The 24,785-nt window shown below is 49.4% G+C and overlaps 1 protein-coding gene across 10 annotated transcripts in view; it reads left to right on the top strand.

The window, feature by feature from the left end:
* ATP2B2 (ATPase plasma membrane Ca2+ transporting 2) overlaps positions 1-24,785 on the top strand; it is a 378,716-nt gene that overhangs the window by 101,685 nt on the left and 252,246 nt on the right. The window contains exon 1 of one of the 10 annotated variants that reach the window (XM_070776832.1): positions 13,579-13,597. The exons of the other annotated variants lie outside the window; for them this stretch is intronic. The gene's annotated coding sequence lies outside the window, so the exon portion shown is untranslated. Of the gene's footprint in view, positions 1-13,578; positions 13,598-24,785 lie in introns of those variants that run through there. 10 annotated transcript variants of the gene reach the window in all.

The following is a 24,785-nucleotide window of genomic DNA, read 5'->3' as shown; positions in this document are numbered from 1 at the left end:
TACTTTACACCTGTGATATAGGGCATGCTCATTAAAAATAAAGAAAGAAAGGAAGAACTTGTTTTCAAAGCCTTGGCACCTCCCTGGAGGTTATCATACACGCTCTAGAGCTGCAAAATCTAAAACTGTGATCACTGTGTGAGATGGATGATGAAGTTTATTCATTCAGCAGGTGTTTCTTGGGTGTCTACACTATGCCTGATGCTGAAATTATGGGGATGTCCAGATCCAGGGCAGGTAATCCCTGCCCTCATGGAACTTAGTTCTATATATAGAGAAAGATATTGCACTAATAAATCAAGCCGATCACTTCAGACCGAGTAGAAGGATGTGGCACAAGGTGCCGTGATAGAGTGGCAAGAGGACACCTAGCTCAGGTAGTCCGGGAGGGCCTCTGTAGAGAGGGGGCCTGCCAGCTGAGAGGGGAGTGACAAGCAGACAGCTATGCCAAGACCTGAGGAAAACGCATTTCAGGCAGATGGCATACATAGTCAGTGCAAAAACTGCCAAGTTGGGAACGAGCTTGTGAGTTCAAGGAGTGGCAAGGAGGAGGACAGCAGTGGGAGATGATGTCAGAGCTTGGCATAGGCTAGTCTTGTAGAACCTGGTCGGCCATGCAGAGAGCTTGGCTTTCATTCTATTAAGTAGACTGCATGCTCTGTTGATTAACAAGTGATGTGTGAATTCAGGAAAGATGATGGATTATGGCCACATTTACCGTTTTGTTCTCACAAAATTTTCATGCATCTGGCAAACATAATTTTGATGAAGGTAATACTCTCAATGGAAGATGACAGGGTCTTTTTACATGAATTATGGCAACTTGGTGTAATGATCACAGGGCTCAAGGTTCACTCTGAGATTTCCTAGCTGTGTGACCTTCGGCAGGTCATCTACTACTATTTCTGAGCCTCTGGTTCTTTATTGAGCAGAGGGGTGATACTGGAGTCACAGGGCTATTGTGAAAGTGAAAAATGATAATGCCACTGAAAAGCGTTTTATAGACTGCCAGGTGGTGTGCAGCTGGAAACGTGTATGGTTCCACTGAGAATTCTCCACTGCAACCCCTCTCAGCAGTTAGGACCATACATTGCTATCTAGGGGAGCAGATGCCCACTGATGCTGATAAGTCGCTTCAGTCATGTCTGACTCTGTGCGACCCCATAGACGGCAGCCCACGAGGCTCCCCTGTCCCTGGGATTCTCCAGGCAAGAACACTGGAGTGGGTTGCCATTTCCTTCTCCAGTGCATGAAAGTGAAAAGTGAAAGTGAAGTCGCTCAGTTGTGTCCGACTCTTAGCAACCCCATGGACTACAGCCCACCAGGCTCCTCCATCCATGGGATTCTCCAGGCAAGAGTACTGGAGTGGGGTGCCATTGCCTTCTCCAAGATGCCCACTAGAGATGTTTAAAAAAAAAAATGATCTTGGAAGACTTAAAGCCTAGGTGAGCAGGGAGCATATCAAAGAAGAGTATCTAGCATCCGACCTCATGCCCTGAGGACTTGCAGCACCCCTCGGTCCCTCAGAGGCCCCCAGACACCTGACAAAGCTCTGTAACTAAAGGCCCTCTTAGAAGATGCCAGCCCTACCATGCATTGCTTCCCAGTTGTGGCAAGAGGGACCTGTCCAAGGCAGACCTGTGAGAATCTTGAAGTGCATTGAGGTCAGCATCCTGGAGCCAATCAGCATGAAGCACTTGGAGCTCTCCAGGGTCCTGACCAGCAGGTGCTCCCAGAATATTGCAGTTACCTTAGAGTGTATAGCTGTGACTCCAATTGCGTTGTCTTAGAAATGGGTTGTAGTTATCACATCTGGACCAAAAATGAGTATCTGGGGGGAAATAACCACATTTGGGGTCAGGCAGACCTGGATTAAAATCTCTAACCAGCTGATGACCTTAACCACTTAAACCTTCATTCCCTTATCTTTAAAGTGGGGGTGGTGGTAGCTGTTTCGTGTTGGCTTGCATGAGTTAATGAGTGAAAGCATTGAAAGAACCTAAAACAATTCCAGATTAATAGGTCATTAAGTAGACGTCCCTCTGCCTAGGCAGTGAACTCTCAAGAGAAGCCTATTGTAGATCACAGGATTGGTTATAAGAATATGGATTCTGAGGTCCCTCAGACCTCATATAAGTTCCAGTTTTCCCCTGACAGTATGAGTGACTAAGACACTCACCTGTTAAACAGGGCTAATCTTGCATACTTAATAGGGCCTAATAGCTAGAGCTTAATAAGCACCAAACAAAGGCTTGTGGATTTGGATTGAATTTTCAGGTGACCTTCCTCTCCTTTTTAAAATAGAATTTAATTTGAAGTCCATCTCTAACCTAACAGCAGGTTTATGTTTCCCTGCACTCCGTTAAAAGGGGGCAGGCAGTAAATGGAAGCAAATGGTCATGTTGTAGTGTGACAGGGTGAAATGAAAATGGGTGCGTTGAGTTGAGCAGATATAACCACTCGCTCTTAGGTGGAGTCTATGGCACACGACTGTCAGAGTTACGTGGTCATGACCCCCAAGAAAAAGATCTATTCTCAGAAGTCATAGAGCCCTTGGAGTGTGAGAACAAAAATGTTTATAAGGTCTGTCTCTAAAGTTTCCATATTCACAGGGGAAAAAGAATGAAGCTGTGTGTCTTTGAGTGCCTGAAACTTTTCCAACAGAAAAGCATGAAGCTGGGGTGGGCAGAGTCCCTGTGGGCAGAGAGAAAATTACTTCACCCAGATGTCTGCTCCACCACTTTTCTGGGCAACTTGATGTTTAACTTATAATTTTGGAGAATTTCGATCATATCAACAAGTAGTATAGAATGGCAAAGCCACATATACTCATTACCTAGCGGCAGTAATTATCAACCATTGATGAATCATTTTTCTTAAGCATTGATTAATCTTGATAAACCTCCTCCCATCCATTTCCCTCCCTCCTACTGCTGTTGCAGGGACACAAATCAGCTGGGTGGCAAAAGCATTCAGCTCTCTGAGCCCAGTTCCCTAAGCTGTAAATCTGGGTTGATGGTGACATCGAGAGCACAGGCTATCGGGGAAGGTGAAGAGAGAGATGAAGTCCTGACCGCGGCTGTTCTCAGTGTGAGTTCTCTCTTCTTCCCTGTCTCACTCCTGGTGGAGCCTGGGATCAGTGCAGACTTGGCCTTCAGGTCTCCTTCTGCAAGTGGAGTTTCTCAGATCTGCCTTCTCCTCACACATGCTGACTCACCTTCTGGATCTCGGTGCCCATTATTCCAGTTACCCCTCACCTTTGGGAGTTGAAGTTCTGGTCTGTCCTGATCCTAGGGCTGAGGAAGGTGCCATGGAACTGAAAGTCAGGAAACACAGGTTTCTATCACCCTAGTTACCTGGACTTCACCAGTTCAGACCTCAGCGTCCTCATCTGGAATAGTACTGCCTTCATGTATAAAGTGCTTTTGCAAAATTTAAGCTGTGAGGATTGTTTCAGTGCTGATATTCTGCTCTTCATCCCCTTCAGAAAAAGCCTTGTAGAAAGGGATTGTAGGAATCAAAGAAAACAGAAGTGGAGCAGGAGCAGCCTGAGGTCCAGAGAGGGTGTGTGTTTAAGATGGACTAGAATACAGCATGCTCAAGAACATGAGGGAAATGGCCCAGTAGAGGAGGAACAGGGGATGATTCAGGGGGAGAGGACAGCAGGGGCACCCACGGAGGCTAGCTCTCGTGTGAGGCTCACTGTCAGTGGCCCCTGGTCACAGAGGCCTTGGGGCTTAGCTAGTGTGTTTGAACCTTATCCTGAAATCAGTGAGGCCCCTGGAGAACTTTGAACAGGGGAGGCGGTGTGGTCATGCCTGCCATGGGGAGGGCAAGACTGCTTGAGAAGACCTACTGAGGAGGGTTGGAGAAATTCCAGCGAAGGGGACTGTGTCTGCTCCTCACTGCCTCCCAGAGCTGAGCTGAGCTGTCTGTTGAGGACAGTCACCAGGGATAGTGAAGCGCTTTTGACCCTTCAGCAGGAAGCCCTTCTTGGCCAGTGTCACTGCTTCACAGCTTGTGAAGTGTGGAGACCAGTGGGAGGGAGTCCAGGAGCCGAGCCTTAGTGTCACTGGACATGGCCAGCTGGTCTTTGAAACCTGCTCCCCAGTCCCTGAGTCCAAGGCAGGTGCACAGGTGCGCATGCTTCCGACCCCCCTCTCTCATGAGGCCAGGACTGTGAGCACAGCCACCTCTCCCTCAGGCTCACTGGTTTAAACAGGGGAGCAGAGAGCATCAGGGCCCCAAATAGGCGAACCTGCAGAACCCACTGCTCCCATGGGCCGGGGCGGCTGCTGGGGGGAAGTCCCAGGCTAAGTAAGGATGGGGAGAGTGAATCCCTCTCCACCTTGGGGTGGGGAAGATTGGGCTTCCAGGCAGGAAGAAGCCAGGACCCACCAGCCCTGGGTGGTCCAGGGGAGGAAGAATTAGTCCAGGGGTGGTCCTAGAGCCTACAGCAGGCTAAAATCATTCTAGAAGGGTTTTTTTTCCCTAATTTTTAAACATTAAGGTATAATTTTCATACAGTAAAATTTCCCTGTTTTAGTGTACAGTTCTGAGTTTTGACAAATGCACACCATTGTGTAGCCACCTCTTTAATCGGCATAGAGGACTTCCAACACCCTGAAATTCCCCTGTCACTTTGTAGTTAGCCTCTTCCCCTCCCCCAAGTCCCCAGCAACCACAAATCTATAGATCTGCCTTTTCCGTAACAGCGTATGAAGGAATCGCACAATACTCGACCTTTGACCCTGGCTTCTCCCACTCCGCACGGTGATCGTGACTCTGTCATTTCAGCAGTTCACTCTTTTCCGATACTGAGTGGTATTCCATCATCAGGACACACTGTTTACCCAGTCGCTCAGTTATCCCTTGAGAGGCATTCAGGCCATTTGCAGGCTTTGGCTGTTATAAATAAAGTCACTTTATTTTTGTATAAACGTAAGTTTTCCTGGGGTAAATACCTGGAAGTGGGATTTCTGGATTGTGTGATAGATTTCTGTTTAATTTGTAAGGAACTCTCCAGGTCTTTTTCCCATTTTGTACCCCTACCAGCAATGGACGTGAGCTCCAGTTGCTCTACATCCTCTCCAGCACTTGGTATTTGTCGTTGTTTATTTCTTTGCTTATTTTTAGCCATTGATAAGTACTGGGGGCCTTATCAAGTACCTGCTAAGTGCTAGGCACTGAACTAGGTGCTTGATGCACAGTATCTCATCAAATGCTGGGCGTTCTGCAGGTTTGGAGACTGAGGCCCAGAGGAGTCTCCAAGGTCCTGCAGGACAAGAGCTGGCCCAGGGTGTGGAAACTCCACCGTGTGTTCCAAAGCTCAGCCAACCTGAGAGGTTCTGCCCCGATGTGGGGACAGTATCGACACTCGCTCACACCACAGGAAAACGGGTTCAGTCCAGACTCACCTCTCCCTCTGCCCTCCCCAACGGTCATTTCTTGGTCTGTCTGCCTCCTCTGATGGTCTATGAGCCCCCTGAGGGGCTGTGTTCTGGTCCTGTCTGTATCTCAAGGCCTGGGGCAGACCCAGCAGAAGAGCGAGGCAGCTGGTGTATGAGGTCCCACTGCAAGGCTGAGACCCACTAGAGGAATCTCAGTCCTTCCCGGGATTCCAGCAGCCTCCCTGGCCACTCTCGGCCCCTAGAGTGGGAGCCACTGGGAAGATGGAGCTAGAGGGCAGGAAGACCAGGCCAGGCGTGGACGGCCCTGTCAGCTGGACCCTCCATGGGGTCCCACCCTGAACTGTGCCAAACCCCCAGGTCCTCCCAAGATGTGGCATCTCACTGCCAAGCCTATGGCCCCCTGCCAGGTCTGTGGGCTTTGTTTCCTCCCCTTGCTGCCCCAGCTTGTGTCCAGGAGACACTTCAGGAGCTGGGAAACTTGCTACTGCCTCTCAGCCCCTCCTACTATTGATACACAGGCTCACAAGGTATTGCCAGCCACTGGCAAGGGAATCTGACTCTTTGGGAATCTGACTGCACTTGAATGTGAAAAAGGAGGTTATTTCCTATTGGGTCCTTTTTTTTCCCTCCTTAACAGTCATTTACAGCCACTTAACCTCTCTGAGCCTCACTTTGTCTGTAAATTGTTAGCTGCTCCATCGTGTTCAGCTCTTCACAACCCCATGGACTGTAGCCCACCAGGCTCCTCTGTCCATGGGATTCTCCAGGTAAGAATACTGGAGTGGGTTGCCATGCATTTCTTCAGGGGATCTTCGCAACCCAGGGATCGAAGCTGGGTCTCCTACATTGCATGTGGATTCTTTACCATCTGATCCACCAGGGGAGCTTTGGACATAAAAGCTAAAGCATCTGTCCCTCTAAAGATTGTGGTAGAGATTCAGTGAGGTAAGACAGTGAGTTGCTCAGCAGAGGGGCCCCAGAGGCAGTGCTTGTGCTGGGTGAGAGTAGTCACCTTGCAGCCCCTTCCCCTCCTGCCTCCGTCTCACTTGAGTCTCACTGTGGCCCTCAGAAAATGGTGCCAACTGCATACTTAGGTCATAGTCTCGCTTCATGAGTCACAGATGGCAGTCACAGTGGGAACCTGTCAATGCAGACAGACAGCAACGATGACCTTTATTTGCTTCCCATGTAGGGCCACAGAATTCACATTAATGGGGGGGTCTGCATCAAGGTATTTAATTTTATAAAATTACATGTACACACACATGCATTTGTAGAAAATAAAATGACTTCTATACAACAACAAAAAAGAAAACAGTGCCAAAATCCCCTTAGGACATTCATGCCAGGAGGTGACCAGCCTCACCTAATCCCAGCCATGTTTTCTACATCTGTAAAACGGGAATGTTGAACAAGTTAGTCCCAACTAGCTGCTCCTGCTCTCACAACTCCCTCCTTTTCAGGTTCCATTTTCCTGTTCCTTCTGTAGGGCAGGGAATAAGTAGATGTGATGAGGGGGCTCCGGAGGAGGATTTGGGGGCTTGGTGCCCAGTGTAGCCAAGAGACACAGGGCCTGAGACCTTTGCCTCCGTGGTGGCTCTGGTGGCTGTTAGGCTGGGTGAGGCTGTCCAGAGTTAGGCAGAGGGGCCCCCTGTTCTTCTGGGCTCTGCTTTTGAACCAAGAGTCAGCAGTGTCCAGCAGTGGGGGTGGTAGTGTAGATTGTCAGAACAGTTGTGGCCAGTGTAGACGGCCACACAGCCATCAGAAGTGAGTCTGAGGACTTGGGCATTGGTTCACAAATACTGATGAAAGAGCACTCTTAGGCACTCAAGGCAAGGTACAGTGTAACCCTTTTGAAACATCTGTCTCCTCCTCTAGACTGCCAGGTCTCAATGGGGTGGTTTTTGCACACCTTACCTCCTGCCTCAGGGGTATTTGGTAAGTTCTAGAGACATTCTTGATTGTCATGACTTGGGGAGGAGCTACTGGCATCCTGTGGTTAGAGACCAAGTCACGTGGCAACACCCACCACAGAGAATTTCGCAGCTCAAATGTCCACAGTGCCATGGCTGAGGACCCTGCCTTGATCCAGGGCCTCGTAGGAGTCCAGTGCCTCACACAACGCCTGGAAAGCAGTGATCCTGCAATGGCATCTGTGGATGCAGAGAGTCCTCCTAAATGTGCCAGTGACATGGTGGGATTACCGAGGAGTCCTACTCTCCTCTTTGCTCATCTGCATTTTTAGTGGTTTGTTTATGATCCTTCATAATACTGTCAAACTTTTTTTTTCTTGATAATGTTTTTTAACTTACTTATTTTTAATTGAAAGATAATTGATAAGGGCAGGGGGGTGGAGGAAGGAGAGGGTGAGATGAATGGAGAGAGTAGCATGGAAGCTTATACACTACCATATGTAAAACAGATAGTCAATGGAAATTTGCTGTATGACCCGGGGAACTCAAACTGGGGCTCTGTAACAACCTAGAGGGGTGGGAAAGGGTCGGAGCAGGAGGAAAGTTCAAGAGGGAGGGGACATATGGCTAATTCATGTTGATGTATGGCAGAAATCAAACCAATATTGCAAAGCTTTTCTGTATTTCTAAAAAATCTCCCACTCTGGATTTGCAGAGCTTGTATGATGAAAATTTTACTTAAGGAGGAAAAAACAGGATCATGTCAGAAAGGCATAACATGTGTACTGAGTCATATAGTAATTCAATTCATCCATTCGTTTAAACAGTGTTGATTGGTCCCCTGGTATATGGCAGGCGTGGTTCCAGTAAGTGGGGATACAACAGTGGGGGGAAAAAAAAAACAGATAAAATAAAACAGATAAAATTGCCCTCTTGGAGCTTGTGTTCCAGCAGAAGAAAACAATTAAGGACTTAACGTACAAATACGTGATATTTATAATACAACAGAATAGCTGGTATTGACGAGTGGGATGAGCAGAGGTAAGACAGGGCAGGGAGAGGGCGTGATGAAGGGCTGATGGGAGGAGACCTCTCGGAGGATGTGACTTTTGAACAGGGACCTGAGTGGAGCTGGGGACCAGGACATGATAAATGGACCCGGTGTGGACATCATGTGTGTTTAAAGCAGAAGTTCCACTTCTTCTCTGGAAGGTCTCTGTTACACTCGGAGGAATGGCAGGAATTCTTATTTTGGAAGTGCAATCCATCAAGATGCTCGCTCTGACACCTCTGAGGAGAGGCTGATGGCATTTTCTTCCTCTGTGAAGGACCGGAAGGATGCACAGTTACTTAAAGACTGGACCTTGGAAGGTGGGGACAGGGTTCTCTCGAGGACCTGCAGAGGTGCTCTCCCTGGGGAGGCAGTCTAGAGTTCCACTCCCACTACCTGCCAGCTGTGTGACCTTGGACAGGTTGCTTAAACTCTCTGAGCCTCAGCTTTCTCATCTGTAAAATGGCAACGATAACTCTCATCCCCCGGGGTGATGGAGACTCAGGTGAGATAATATTAGGGAAGCTCTGCCGTGCATCCTGGCACATGGAGGTGCCCTTCCTCCCTCTGTTCCCAGCATCCTTCTCTCATTCTTGCTGGTAACATGAGTTAAGGGGCCAAAGTTTGCGGAATGTGAGCCAAACAAATTCTCCAACACCACTTTTTGAACAACGGCAGCATGCCGACATCCCAAGCAAAGGCGACGATGCCATGGTTTTGAGCAGAAGCAGACAACTGCCACCGTTTGTCTTCTTTCAACATGTGTTGGGCTCATAAAAATAACTGCGAAGGGAAAAGCCCTGCAGAGGAGGAAACAGTCTGAGTAAAGGTGCCGAGTGAGTCAGTGAGTCGGCAGGTGTTCACTGGGTACCTGATATTTTCTGGGTACCCTTTTGGATGCTGCAGGTACCCAGCAACTAAACAGAGAGGACGGAAAGGATGTGTTCCCATGGAGCTTACACTGTTTTGGCACTACAGAGGCGTTAGACGCAAAACAAATAGAGAAGCCAGATTTGAGAGTGAGGTGATAGCAGGTGATGGGGAGGCAGCCTCAGACAGGCAGTGAGGGAAGGCCTCTGTGAAGAGGAACGTTGGCCTTGGATCAGAATCCTGGGAGGGAGGCAGGCACCTCTGGAGAAAGCCGTCCAGGCAGAGGGAACAGCAAGTGCAAAGATCCTGTTGTTTGCTGCTGTTCAGTCGCTAACTCATGTCCGACTCTTTGCAACCCCATGGACTGCTGCATGCCAGGCTCCCCTGTCCTTCACTCTCTCCAGAGCTTGCTCAAACTCATGTCCATAGAGTCAGTGATGCCATCCAACCATCTCATCCTCTGTCGCTGCCTTCTCCTACTGCCCTCAATCTTTCTCAGCATCAGGGTCTTTTCCGATGAGTCAGCTCTTCGGTTTAGGTGGCCACAATATTGGAGCTTCAGCATCAGTCCTTCCAATGGATATTGAGGGTTGATTTCCTTGAGGATTAACTGGTTTTATCTCCTTGCAGTCCACAGGATGCTCAAGAGTCTTTTCCAGCACCACAGTTCAAAAGCATCAATTCTTTGGCACTCAGCCTTCTTTATGATCCAACTCTCACATCCTTACCTTACTACTGGAAAAACCTCAGCTTTGACTATATGGACCTTTGTGGCCAAAGAAATGTCTCTGCTTTTTAATATGCCGTCTGTTTGTCATAGCAAAGCTGTGTGCTGGTGAGGTGGAAAGAAGGCAGATAGATATAAAGAGTGTTGAGGAGGAGAGGCAAAGAAGAAGCTGGAAAGGTGAGCAGAGCCAGACCAGGAAGGGTCTTGCAGGCCATAGAATGGATCTTACCCTGGATTCTAATTACAGTGCAAACCATTGGAGAGATAAGAGCAGGCGAATAACATGATTTAATCTGTGAAAAGACCCGTTCTGGCTGCTCCGGCTGCTGCACCCGGCTGGGTTTGAAGGCTGGAGAGAGTTGCAATAGACAATGGTGGCTTGGACCTGAATGTGGCTGGGAGAAGGTGGGAAGGATATTTGGGTCGGATATATCCCAAATATATCCGATTTGAGATATATTTGGAGATGGCACTGTTGGGGCTTGCCAAGGGGTTGGGTACAAACACTGAGAGAACTAGAGGAGTCAAGGATGGCATTTCTGCTTTTCTGCTGAGCACCTGGGAAGGTGCCTGTGGCTGTTTGCGCAGGTGGGGAGCCCAGAGGAGAAGGACTGCTGGGGTGGGGTCATTTTAGCATTCATGTTAGTTATCCCAGCCTTGATGCCAAGCAGGCATGTGGATTGTATATGTGGAATCAGGGGTGAGTGCTGGAAAGTGATGGAATGGAAAGTTAGAGCCTTAGGATCACCCAGCAGTAGGAAGTAATTAATAGGGAGTTAAGGTAGGATGTTCAGGGAACATAGCCCCTGGGAACCATGGTCGTGAGAACATCATGTGAGTATCAGCCATGAGCTAAACGTCACCTTCTTTCAGGAGAGAGTGGCCAGCTCAGCTCTACATGGTTTTTCAGGACTTCGATCCGTGTGTCTCTGGCTCTGTGGTATTTGCAGATTCTACTGGGTACACAAGGGCCCACATGTCAGGAAGCCCATAGAGATCCAGGGGTCATTTGAGGAGCCCCCCATCTGGAACCCTGTAGGGTCTATCAGGGGCTTCCCTTGTGGCTCAGCTGGTAAAGAATCTGTCTGCAATGCGGGAGACCTGGGTTCCATCCCTGAGTTGGGAAGATCCCCTGGAGAAGGAAAAGGCTACCTACTCCAGTATTCTGGCCTGGAGAATTCCATGGACTGTATAGTCTATGGCATCGCAAATAGTCGGACACGACTGAATGACTTTCACTTTCAGGCTCTATCAGACCAACAGAAGGGGAGCAAGAAAATTTGCTAGGGAAAGCTCTGTCTGAATTCAAAGCCCCCAGTCCAGTGGGTGAGCTGGATCCCTAGACGCATCCTCCTGCCTTGTGGGGCCTCCTCTAGCCATCAGACCCCTCGGAGGAAATGCCAGGCCAGCCTCACCCCTGCCTGCTGGCGCCCCCTCCTCTCCTGTCTCCCCATAGTAGCCTCTGTTCTCTGCTATCTGCGGGCCCCTCCTCCCCTCTGCCTCCTCTCACCGTCTCCACCTGACCAGGGCCTGCTTTTCCCTCAACACCAAGCTCACAGCTCCCTTCCCAGCAAGTCCCTTTGGCTTACTAACCACCATCCAGCCATCCCATCCACTGCATGAGGGCCATGACTGAATCTGTCCAGTTTGCTGCCGTATTTCCAGGGCCCAGCAAGCAGCAGCTTGGCTTGACCCGTGACGTGCTGACTTGGATTCCCTGAGCAGCTGCCCTCGGGGTCCCAGCCACAGCTGCTTCGTTCGTTTCCAGTCAGTGTAGAGGGGTTGCTGGCAACCGAGGCTCGGTGACCCTCGCGGCTCCCGCCCAGTTCATGACGTTGCACTCTGCTTTCACATTCGTGCTGGCCCCTCAGAGTGGAGACAGAAGACCCAGGTGGATCTGAAGGCCACCAGAGACGAATCCTGTTCCTCGTATAACTTCCTCAGGCGTCGGTTTTCCTCATCTGTAGATCCGGTTCCCTCACAGCGGGGATTTCACGAGGTCACGTTTGCAAAGCTGCCTGATACTGTTCATGAAATACGTTGAGCACAACCTGTATCTTTTGTAGTCAGTCACCTGCAGTGAGAAATGCCTGGGGACTTGCATGGTGGTCCAGTGGCTAAGACTCCTTGCTTCCAGTGCAGGGGGCCCAGGTTCAATCCCGGGTCAGGGAACTGGATCCCACATGCCACAGCTAAAGGTCCCACATGCTGCAACTAAGACCCAGCACAGTAAATATTTTTTAAAAAAAGAAAGAAAAGAAATGCCTGGATAAGAGGTGGAACAGGAGCTTACAATCTCAGAATCTCTCACTGCAAAGAATTGGATATTCTCAGACTGGGAATGAACAGGGTCAAGGAGTCACGGTCTCTTTCATCAGCCTTCTGGACATGCTGTGGTGCAGACCCAGCACGCCCTCGGCATTGCTGTGGGAGTCCAGGAGGTGCTGGAGGAAATGGTTGGTTAGTGGGTAGACTCTCCTCCATGTGTTGCTCCTTGAACACTTGCACCTCAGTGTTTCATTGCAACCCCAAGCGTCGACCATACTGCAGTCCTCTCAGCCCTGGGGTCTTGGTCTCATCAGTCTTGATCTCATCAGGTGCTCCTTTGGTCCAGTAGTCTGGCAAACCAAGGTGATGAGAAGAAACACACAAGAACCATCTGAAAAAGAAGATAGGCGAAGCACACGCTTCGTTTAAAAACAAGCAGGTTTGCTGGAGATTGGGAGCCTGTCACAGACGTCAAAGCAAAGCTGGTTTTTAGGACTGTTCACTAAACATTTATGAAATATCTACCGTGTGCCTGGCACGGTGGCCCGACAGAACTGCCAGATTAAGTGATGCAAGGGGCACCGTCCATAGGAAGGCAGTGGGGGCTGTGCAGCGGCTTCCCCACGGCTCCCTGAGCCACTGTCCCACCCTAGTGCTGTCCACGCAGCGTCTGTAACCATGAGCCCCGCGGGGCCTTCACGTGGGTCCCTGCATCACAGCCGCTCTCTTCGTGGCCCGTCACACTCCAGCACCCCACGGTCCTGTTGGTTCTTCAGTCACCCGGCTCCACGCTCCCTCTGCCCTCATCACTCTTCCCCAGATCTTACAGGACAGGTCCTCCTCCTCATTCCATTTGCATCACAAACATCACCACCTCCAAGAAGCCCTCCCCCACTATCCTAATACCCTTACCCCCCATGCACACAGGGGTCCCATTTTCCCCTTTGACTTTCTCCAAAGTACATATAATCCCCTGGAATGATCTCATTGGCTTATTTATTCATCTCCACGTTCATTGTCTGTCTCTCTCCTGGAAAGTGAGCCCCAGGACTTAGGACCCATCCCTGTGTCCACAGGGCAGTAGTTATCCCTGTGTATTTGCTGAATGAAAGAAGATGCAGAATCTCTGTCTGAGGACCCCCCACCCCACCCCAAGTCCACAGATGAGCAAGCAGACCGATAGGTGTCAACTTGGATGTTTAATCAACAGTCCACAAATTCTCTTTCCCACTTTCAGCCCCCTGGATACCTATAGCAGCTCCTACAGCAACTCTGGAGCCTAGCTCCTGGAGAAAATAGTGACCCCCAAAACAGAGGATTCATCCCCGGACCTGGTTGCAGCTTTGGAATGAGGAAGGTATTTTTAAATGTTCTTGCAAGTGCCAGAGTGTGTCTTGTTAAAAATAAGGTTTGTGTTCATTGAAATGCCGTTCAGGCTCGCCATTCTGCGGCAGTGTTTAAATTAACCACATCAGGCACTGTGAATTCCGAACAGCCCGTGAATCATTTTGGGGCGAAAAAATTGGGAGTTGGTATTTGCTGAAGCCAGACCTTCTTTATGTTCTGTGTTTACCTAGCGAACCTTTCTATAGCACTCAGTCTGCCGGGCACTGTTTGGTGCGCTCTGCGAATATCAGTGTTTTACCCTTTCCACCAGCCCGTGGCGTTCCCCATTTACAGTTGAGAACGTCAAGTCACAGAGTTCACGTGTTCACCCAAGTCCACATGACTCATGCCCTTGGGGAGTTTTCGCCAACATTTTGGCCACAAGGAAAACCTTGTTTATAACCCGCCCTGCCGAAAGGTACCCAGCTTTCACTTCTGTCCTTTTTAGGAAATTCAGAATCCTCACAATGCCTAGGTATGGAATTTCCTGCAGCATGTCTCTCCTTCTCCTGTGGACTTGGCAGCCTTTTGGGGCCCGGCAGACAGATAAGCATCATTTCAAGAGTGTGTTTCTGTAGTTCCCCAGTACCCCGGCTCTGGGCCAAGCTTCCCCAGCTGGCTCGTGCCCTGCCTTGTCCCACTTAGCTGGCCCACCCTTCCATATTTCCTCCCCCTATCCGGCTAGATCTCCTCTCCCTGAATGACTCAGGCAGATCCTGCTGCTTCCAGGGGCCTTCTGGGCTGCTCTGGCCTCGTTTACCCTCATCTACAGAACTTCTCCTGGGCTTGTGGAACCTCCTTGCATCTTGCAAACTAGACTCATTGTGTTGCTCTGCTTGTTGTTCAGTTGCTAAGTTGTGTCTTGACTCTTTGCGACCCCATGAACTGCAGCATCCCAGGCTTTCCTGTCCTTCACCATCTCCCTGAGTTTGCTCCAACTCGTGTCCATTGAGTCAGTGATGCCATCCAACCATCTCATCCTGTTTGTAGTAATAATTAGTCTGTTCCTGGACTCTGGGACATTGGTGGATTCAAATCCCAGTACTGCCACCTACTGGATACCCAACCTTGGACAAGACCCTGCATCCCTGAGCCTCAGTTTCCACATCCATAAAATGGGGATAAAAGTGGTTTCCAAGCTCCTATAGAGTTGTTGTGAAGATGCAACAAAAGATTATGTGTAAGATCTGTGCTTAACCTGTGTCAGAGTTCAGCAAACTTTCTCTGCAAAGAGCCAGGTAGTAGATATTTTAGGCTTTGCGGGTCAGTTTCAGCAGCAGCCTTTCAACTCTGGTGTTGTAGTGTGTAAACAGCCATAGACAAAGGAGAGTAACTGTGTTCAATTAAAACTTGATTTACAAAAACAGACGGCAGCCAGATTTAACCCATGAACTGGGGTTGGTCCATACCTGGTCTTCCGAGTGGCCCTCTTATCTCTGAAATGCTATAAAGATCAGAAAAGAGAAGGCTGTGACTTTCCGTCCAGGCATGAAAGTTTTGGCTGAGAGCAATGCATGGGAGCAGACAGACCGGAAAGGGGTGGCCGGGAGGAGGCGCTGTGGACCGGGCTGAGGCCCACAGACAGAAGCACAGGGTGGAGGTAGGAGGCTCCTTGTGCAGAAGTGAAGTGGGAGGGGGTCTGGCCAGCCAACCTCGAATGGCATGTGCATTCAGAGAATCACCGACATCCTGTGTGAGAACTATTTCCCGAACACCTACTGTGTGCCACATCCTGTGTTGTATGCCTATGCCACAGGAGAACAAGACACACAGAAACCCCTGCCCTCACAAAAGCTTAGGTTCCTCCAAAGGAGGGAAACTCAGCCCCAAAACTCCTCCCGGGAGTCCCATAGCTGGTAACTGTCCTTCTGTATGAAGTGTATTTCCAGGGTTACTGCTGCTGTGGTGGGATAAGCACAAGATTTAGGGTCTCTGACCTGGATTCAAGCCTCACTGCCCACCCCCGTCCCACCCCCTCACTTCTGTGAGGCCCATAATCTGTGCTTCCCGCCATTGACACAGGATGCTGGAACCTTGGACTGTCCTCGCTGTTAGAGCCTTTGGGTTGTGGCTATGTGAGCCTCCCTAGGCCTCTCTGTGACCAAGGCACCCAGAGCTTCCACGTGTCAGGGGGGTGTTAGTGACTTCATTAAGCTTGATGGATCGATGTCTACCACATCCATGGAGGGGACCGGGGAAGGGAAGCAGTTTGGGGAAACTTTCTAAGTCCAAGCCTTTTTCATGGCTGTGTAGTATTCCCCACAGGCAATACTGTTCTCCCAGGGCAGACAGAGACCACCCCTGTCCCGGCCACCCAGTGGCAGACCCTGTTCTGGGCACCTTTGCAGCCTCATCCCCATGAGTGAGCTATGAGCCCTCCTTGTTCCCCCTTTTACAGAGCAAGAAACCACAGCCCAAGAGCTTGCAAGGAGCCTGACTACCCACAGTGATCACTGATTGTGAATCCCCTAGCAACTGCACATCCTCTCCTTTAGCCTTATCCTCGGAACACTCCCGTGATGGAGGAATCTTCCCCCACATCTCTCACATGCACTCTCTCTCTCTCTTTCCCCCATTGAGTAAAACTGCATCATAAAGTGAGCAAATCTGAAGTGCACAGTGGGTAAACTTTTCCCTCGGTTTATGCCTGGGTGACTGCAGCCCAGATCCAGCACATTTCCGGGTCCCTGGGGGGCCCCCTCCTGCCCTTTCACTGCTGAACCCAGAGGTACACACTGTTTTGACTTATATCACTAGGGATCACTTCCACTTACTCTTGAAGGCTCGATCAGTAGAATCCCTTGGGGTGTTCGTCTTGACCTGGCTTCTTTCACCAGCATGTCTGTGAGATTCTTCATGTTGTCATGCACGGGGGTGGGGCTTCTTTTTCAGGGCTGCCTAGAAGTCCCCTGTAGGAGTCCATTATAGGAGGTTTGTCTGTCCTCCTGTGGGTGGGCATGTAGCGTATTTCTCATTTAAGGTTATTATGAATTAGATCTCTGTGAATATTCAAGTCTGCATATGGATGTGTGTTTTCATTTTCCTCATTCAGAGTGGGATTTGGGAGTCGCAGGGTAGGTATAGGTTTAACTTTCCTAGAAACTGTCAACGCTTGTCTCCAAAAAGGCTGTTCTATTTCACACTCCCACCAGCAACGTCAGAGAGTTTTCCTGTGGCTCCATGTTCTCATCAACACTTGGTAAAATCCACCCCTTTCCTTTTAACCATTCTGGTAGGTGTGTCACCATATCCATTTCCTGGAAGCAGAAACCGAGGCTCACACATGCTGAGCCCTTTGCCCCAGACCACATGGCTACTGACGTTGGAACAGAGACTGGGGTTCTGTGAGATTCTGGAATTGTGTCACAGCCCAGGGTTCAAGGCATAGAGCATGGGACAGAGTGAGAACAGAAGAGGTATTTGAATAAGTGTTTTCTGAATACGAAGTGGATGGTTGAAAACCAGAACGCTCACCAGTGATAGCAATGGGCCCAGCTGGTGCTCTTGCCCAGTGGCACAGTGCCCTGGGTCCGCGCCAGCCACCCCAGGGAGAACCCGGGCTCCCTGGTAACTCCACTCGTCCCCGCCGCGCCACTGGGAACGCGTCCCCATGAGCTTGCCAGGAGAGACTGTTCTTTTGCAAGCTGGCAGGACACAGTCTGCATTCTGCAGCCCCGGGCTCTCTCAGAGTCCCTGTCCCAGGGGCTCTACTGTCCCCAAAGGCACTGATTGTTCCTCTCAGGAAAACATCCCAGTCCAAGGGCAGGGGATTAACCAGCATGCCTGGGCCACTGGAGACACCGGGTCGGCTCTGGCCCAGCCGTGGGTTTCTAGAGCCCTGTGTTCCCCTGGGTGTGCCTTGGAAACTAAGGCTGGGGCCTGAGACACCAGAAGTCTGAGATCCTAGGCCAGCTTTGCTCCTGTCTTGCTGGGTGATGTCTGGTAAGGCGCCTTTCCTCTCTGAGCCCCATCACCATGCATAAAGTGGAGAGACTGACTAAGAAGTCGGAGAGGCTGGGCTGGTGTCTGGAGCGCGAAGGCCTATGTCAGGGTTTCCTGTGGCAACTTGGTGGCTTTGACACATTTGTTTATCACTTAACTCAGTGCTTCTCAAGCTCTAATGTGCGTACGATACTCCTGGGGATCTTGCTAAATGCAGATTCTGATTCAGTGGGTTTGTTCTGAGCACCTGGATTTTCTCTCAAGTTCCCAACTGATGGTGTTTGCTGGTCTGAGAACCACACTTTGAGTAGCAAGAGCCCAGGAACTTCTCCCCCAATCCATGGGTTTCTTTAAATCATGCTTTTTAAAAAACTTAGATTTCTCTTAAGCAGTAACATATATGAACCTCTGGTTTGAGGTACCAGGCATATCTTTTGCCAAACATACAATAAAATGAACATGTTGCGTGCTCAGTTGCTTCAGTCGTGTCCAACACTTTGTGACTCCATGAACCATAGCCTGCCAGGCTCCTCTGTCCATCGGATTTTCCGGGCAAGAATACTGGAGTGGGTTGCCATGGCCTCCTCCTAGGGATCTTCCCCACCCAGGAATCAAATACGCATCTCCTGCATTGCAGGTGGGTTCTTTATGGCTGAGCCACCAGGGAAGCACTAAAATGAACATGTTAACTATTGGTATAAATATGGCAACCCTCCCTACGCTGCTGAGACCTGTTTATTTTTTTAAATGAATATCATATGTTTTGTCAGGTTCCTTATGCTTATGACCTAATTTAATCTTTAAAACATCATGAAAAGTAGATATTCTTTTTAAATGTCTTTTCTCTTTGTTATCCAAGTAGTACAGGCATAATGAAACTAAAGACCAGTTTGAAATTAGAGATAAGGAAAAAAAGAAAATATAAATCACCCCCAAATTTCACTCATATGTCAAATGGGAAATTGAGGCACACCCCCACACTGACTCATGTAAGGCCACACAGTGGGCCTGTCTGGTGGTTTTCTGTGATCCCACACTGAGGTAATAAATCAACACTATAGAAATGTTTTAAATAGAAGAAAAAATATGACCACGATTATATTTTGCATTCCCCTCTGGCCTTTTCCTTATTCTTTTATTATACAGATAGCATTATGAATATGACCAATTGTTTTTCTCTGATTCATTTCTCAGTGTTCTCATCTGTAAAGTGGGGATGATAATGGAGCGGAGTCTGCAGAGTTGGGTTGGGGGAGGAATGGTGTCCTACAGGCAGAACATGGGGCCCAGTACCTAGTAAGTCAGGTGCAAATGCCCTGAGCTTGCCAGGCTCCTCTGTCCATGGGATTCTCCAGGCAAGAATACAGGAGTGGGTTGCCATGCCTTCCTCCAGGGGATCCTCCCAACCCAGGAACTGAACCCACATCGCTTCTGTGTCCTGCACTGGCGGGTGGGTTCTTTACCACTTGCGCCCTCTGGGAAACCCAAGAAACAAACTCCACGTGCCCTCAGTCATATCTTTGGGAGTAAATCTAGGGATGGTTCGCCTCTTAACCTTCTCCCTTCCTAGGACAGGCTGGAGAGGACCCGGGGGCAGGGAGGGGGCTCAGTTATGAAAGCCTCCAGAGACAGTGGTAACCAGTGTTGGAGGGAGAGGTGGGCAGTGGGGACGTGAGCAGGCCAGGGTGGCTGTGGGTCTGGCATTTGGGCACCCAGGCTCTCCTCTCACCTCTGCACCCCTCTCTCTGTGACCTTGAAAGAGAAAGAAAGTGACAGTGTTAGTTGCTCAGTCGTGTCTGACTCTTTGCAGCCCCGTGAACTGTGGCCCACCAGGCTCCTCCGTCCATGGGATAGTCCAGGCAAGAATACTGGAGTGGGTAGCTGTTCCCTTCTCCAGGGGATCTTCTTGACCCAGGGATAGAACCCATGGTCTCCTGCATTGCAGGCAGATTCTTTACCACGTGAGCCACCCTGTATGACCTTGGACGAGCCCATTGGCCTCTCTGGGCCTCAGTTTCCCCACCTTCTCAGTTATCCTGCAAGGGATCTTTAGCTCTGACAATTGGTGAAGTCTTTAACAATGAGTTGAAGCAAAGTATTTTCAGTTGTTTTTCTTTCTGTGTTCTCAGTTAATAAGAACATAGAGAGCATGGGATGAGGCCTCCGTCAGGGAGCTTTCATCTGTATTCCGTGTATCTGTGGGCTGTAGGATGTGTTCTACACTAAACAGAATCCCATTCAAAGGAAAGAGAGGGGCCTGGCTCCTGCTTGGTGCTTCTGAGGGTCTCCCTGAAGCCCTGGTCTCTATGATGATGTATGGTCTCTCTTCTCCCTCATCCCTAGAGATGAAAACAGCAGATGATCCCTAGACTCTGTCCCCAGCGGGCTGTGTCCACCATCTGTCCACACACGAGACCTTTCCCTCTCAGGGAACAGTGCAAGCTGGTCGCGTGCTCAGCTCAAAGTCAAAATGTTAACAGCAGCGGCTGGAAGAGCTGGCGTTTCCCAGGCATGCTCTGCGCCAGGTGTGGTGCTGGGTTCCCCACACAGCCCCTCCTCTTGCCCTCTCGGGGGAGAGGCAGCTGTCATACTCCTTTTGCAAGGCAGCAACTAGGTCCAGAGGGGCCAGCACTTGACAGGCCCCAGACCCTGAATCCCGCAGTCCAGTTCCAGAGCCAGTGCCCTTGGCCACCTGGCTGGACGCATGAGACTCAGAAGGGGCCACAGGGCTGTCCGGAGTGGTGGGAAGGCAGCCCAGAGCTGGAGCATGTGAGCTGGGTCCTTAAGTGGGTGTCTACCACGGCCTGGAGGGGAGGAAGAGCCCACACCATGGTGGCTGGAACTCTGTAGTTTCAGGGAGCAGGGGTGGTTGGAGGCGCCAGTGAAAAGTGTGTTGAAGGCTCAGCTCAGGGTGGGAGTGGTGTTAGAGGCCATATTAGAAGGGTGTGTTAAGTCAGTAGAAGAAAAGGTCTGTTTGGGGAAAACCCCTGGCCTAGTTTGCTCTGAGACTGCCCACAGCCAGGCAGAAGACTAGATGATTCTGCTCAGGAAACTCAGCACCCTCCAAACAGCCACAGATGCTGCCATGTCAGGGTCTCCCAGTGCACAACCCACCTTCAGTGAAGCCCACCCTCCACTTCACCCCCACCCCACAGAGCTCCCTGTCAGCTCTTTGTACTTCTCCCTAAATGGAAATAGACCTCCAGGCTCAGCAGGCATCTGAAGGAAGCAGGGACAAAACAGAGAGAAAAAACCAAGAGGCAATAGAGACGATGTAAGAAGCAGAAGCTAACTGCCAGGAACCGTCGTAATTAACATCTCAGAGAGGTAAATACTGCATCTATGAAACGGAGAGGCAAGAGAAGGACCATTTGGAGAACAAAAAGGACTCTTGGACACCTGCTTCTAAAGTCGCAGAAAGAATATTTCAGTGGGGTTTGAAATAGGAAGAAACAGGCAGGGTCTGGCTGCTGCATGGATGTTGGGGAAAGGGCTGGCAAGAACAGAAGAGGCTTCTGAGCTTGACCAGGTAGGGCTGGGCAGAGCCCATATTTGCTGAGCAGTTCACCGCGGAAAAGCAGGTTGTGGGAGGACAATCGCAAATTCATTTTATTTTTGTTTATTTCTTTGGCCACCCCACTCAGCTTGCTGGATCTCAGTCCCCCAACCAGGGATTGAATCCCGGGCCATGGCAGTGAAAGCCTGCAATTGTAACCACTAGGCCACCAGGGAACGCCCACAGATTAGTTTTAGACGAGTTGGTCTGGAGGGAGATCCAACAGCAAGCAGCAGAGTGTTGAAACCCAGTGCGAGGAAGCCATTGCTGTCAGAGTTTGGAGCATGGCCCCTCATGGTGCGTCTCTACCTCAGCCAGGTCTTTTCTTTAAAAAAAACAATTTTTTTTGACATGTACACACTGCTATTTATTTATTTATATTTTTGGCTGTGCTGAGTCTTCATTGCTGCATGTAGGCTTCCTCTAGTTGCAGAGACCAGGGGCTACTCTCTAGTTGCCGTGTATGGGTGTCTCATCGTGGTGGCCTCTTGTTTCAGAGCACAGGCTCTAGGTGGGCGGGCTTCAGTAGCTGCAGCACAGGGGCTGCATTAGTTGTGGCTCGTGGACTGGTCGTGGAGCGTGGGCTTAGCTGTGCTGCGACGTGTGGGATCTTCTCAGACCAGAGAGCGAACCCGTGTTCCCTGCATCGGCAGGCGGATTCTTATCCACTGTACCACCAGGGAAGTCCAGCCAGCTCTTTTCAAAAGCAAACCCCCAACCCTGCCCCTGAGATGCTGGTTAACAATAGAGATTCCCAGGTTTGCCAGGTCAAACCCCGGAGGGTGGGAATGTGTAGTTCAACAAGCTCTCCTGGGAGTCTGATGTAGACCAACGCTTGAGAACCGCTGGTCTCTGGAGTGGGTGTTAGACTGGGACACAGGGAAGAAATAGAGAAGTCAGGATGAAGAGAGTGAGCAGGAAGTAGAGGTAGCTTTAAACCCAGGAGGACACTCGTGTGGCACATTCTGCCATCCCAGTGCAATGAAATTATTACTTATTTCAAAATAGCAACAGCTCTTGAGTATTCAGTAGCAGAATCACTGATTCAGGAAGCAATTAACATAGACATTCAATCAATTATTCATCGCATTACTAATGTGTAGCAGTAATCAAATTGGCCTTTTAATATGTATATTTTTTCTTTTAATTAACCCTGTCCAAAACTGGAGTAAAGCTCCCAAGCAGAAATATATTTGGCTTAATTAAAAAAAGAAGGCAGAGAGGGAAAAACTATTATCTCCTTACCACGTGTTAAAGGAGCCCAAAGGTAGGACTTGCTCTGTGCTCTGTCTCGTGTTCGTGGTTTGAGCTGCACCAGGAAACCCCAGGTCCTGTCTGCAGGCGCCTGAGCGTGCACAGTTAGTGGTTAGATGAAGCTTTATTGTGTCCCCGTCTGTGGCAGAACAGAAAGAGCACTGGACTTGGAGTCAAGACCTCCAGATTCCAATTTTAGATCTGCCACCGAGTTCCTGAGTGACCTCAGAGTTGCCTCTCTGAGTCTCGCCTTCTTCCAGTGAGGGGACTAAGTTAGACACTGCCCAACAGTCTTCCAGCTCTGACTGTGTTCTCCTTATCATGTGACCACTGCAAATGCCCCTTCAGCCTATTAGTATGAATGAGTTTATGCCTCTTCCTTTAAGAAGTGAGTAGAGAGGCCAGTCACTTCAGAGTCATTTCCCTGGGGGCTTCATTGATCATCCTTGCACTGTGGCTAGAGTATGCAGTTCACCACACACCTCCTCTTGCCTTCTAATAACGGCTAACATTTATCAGGCACTTGCTATGTGGAAGGGACTAAATGTTGATTTTTTTTTTTTTTAAGTGGTAAGATTTGTTGTTGTTCAGTCGCTAAGTTGTGTCCGATTCTTTGCAACCCCATGGACTGCAGCATGGCAGACTTACCTGTCCTTCACCATCTCCTGGAGTTTGCTCAAACTTATGTCCATTGAGCTGGTGATGCCATCCATCCGTTTCATCCTCTGCCACTCCCTTCCCCTGCCCTCAATCTTTCCCAGCATCAGGGTCCTTTCCAATGAGTCAGCTCTTTGCATCAGGTTTCCAGGGTATTAGAGCTTCAGCTTCAACATCAATCCTTCCAATGAATATTCAGGGTTGCTTTCTTTTAGGATTGAGTGGTTTGATCTCCTTGCAGTCAGTCAAAGGGACTCTCAAGAGTCTTCTCCAACACCACAATTCAAAAGCATCAGTTCCTCGGTGCTCAGCCTTCTTTATGGTCCAACTCTCACATCCATACATCCGTGGTAAGATATATATTTAATGTCAGATTTACCATATTAACCATGTTTTAAGCGTGCAGTTCAGTGGCATTAAATATACATTCATCCATAGATATCCACGGGGGACTGGCTACAAGACCTACCTTGGATACCAAAATCCGTATCATTGGCCCGCCTTATCTGTGTTCCACATCTACAGATTAGACCAACAATCGATCACGGACATAGTACTATATTTATTGAAAGAAATAAGGGTATAAGTGGACCCATGCAGTTCCATCATGCTCAACCAGTGTTGTGCAAGCATCACCATCATCCATCTCTAGAAAGTTTCATTTTCCCGACGGAAATTCTTGTCTAAGAGCTTTAAGTGGATTATTTTTATTGAATCCTCACTATAACTCCGAGAGATAGGGTCTGTTATTATCCCAATGTATCAGTGAAACACGGCCAGAATAATGCTGTGTAACAAACAACCCCAGTACCTCAGGTGGATACAATAATAAGCACTTCTTTAGCTCACAAGTCTGTAGGTGGTCCAGGAGTTGGCTGATCCAGCAGCTGGCTCCATTTGTGTCTGAGCCTCTGCGTGGAGCCAGCAAACTCATTGAAGGGAATGTTCTTCTCATGGTGATAGCAGAGGCCCAAGGGGGCAGATAGAAGCCTGCAAAAGCTTTTAAGGTCTAGATTCCAACTGGCACCCCTCAGTCCATTGGCCAAAGCAAGTCACATGGCCGGATGTAAAGCCCCAGGGCGAGGAATTTGACTGCACTCCTTAAATGAGAGTAATTGCAAAGTCAGTTAACAAAAGGCAAGAATCCAGGGCAAGCTCAAGATGTATGGAAAGAGTAACATGGAAACTTACAGTACCACGTGTAAAATAGACAGCCAACGGGAATTTGCGGTGTGACTCAGGAAACTCAAACAGGGGCTCTGTATCAACCTAGAGGGGTGGGATGGGGAGGGAGATAGGAAGGAGGTTCAAAAGGGAGGGGATATATGTATCCCTATGGCTGATCCATGTTGAGGTTTGACAGAAAACAACAAAAATCTGTAAAGCAATTATCCTTGAATAAAAAACAAATAAATTTAAAAAATTATACCCAAGTTTAAAAAAAAGAATACAAGCCAGTGGTACCACCTTTCTTAGCTCCATTGCTGAGGCTACTAACTCCTACCTCACGGGTCATTTAAGGAGTCAGCCAGGAGGTCACGGAGGGGTCATGCAGAGAACCCCACTGGGTGCAGAGGAGGAGGCCGACACTTCTTTTAAACAAGAGTCATCCAGGGTACATTTAAATAAGGGTGCCCCCACCACAGTGGTTTCAGCTTTCTTCAACAGTTTACCACTCCATCCAAAGCTTTTAACTTGGCATTCAGTGCTGGGAGCTGGATTTGAAGGGCCCGGCCAAGTTTCTCTGGCT

This window comes from Bos indicus, chromosome 22 (genome assembly GCF_029378745.1).
Source record: "Bos indicus isolate NIAB-ARS_2022 breed Sahiwal x Tharparkar chromosome 22, NIAB-ARS_B.indTharparkar_mat_pri_1.0, whole genome shotgun sequence".
In the NCBI taxonomy this organism is placed as follows: domain Eukaryota; kingdom Metazoa; phylum Chordata; class Mammalia; order Artiodactyla; family Bovidae; genus Bos; species Bos indicus.
The sequence above is the reverse complement of the archived record's forward strand: the minus strand, read 5'-3'. Positions and strand labels throughout refer to the sequence as shown.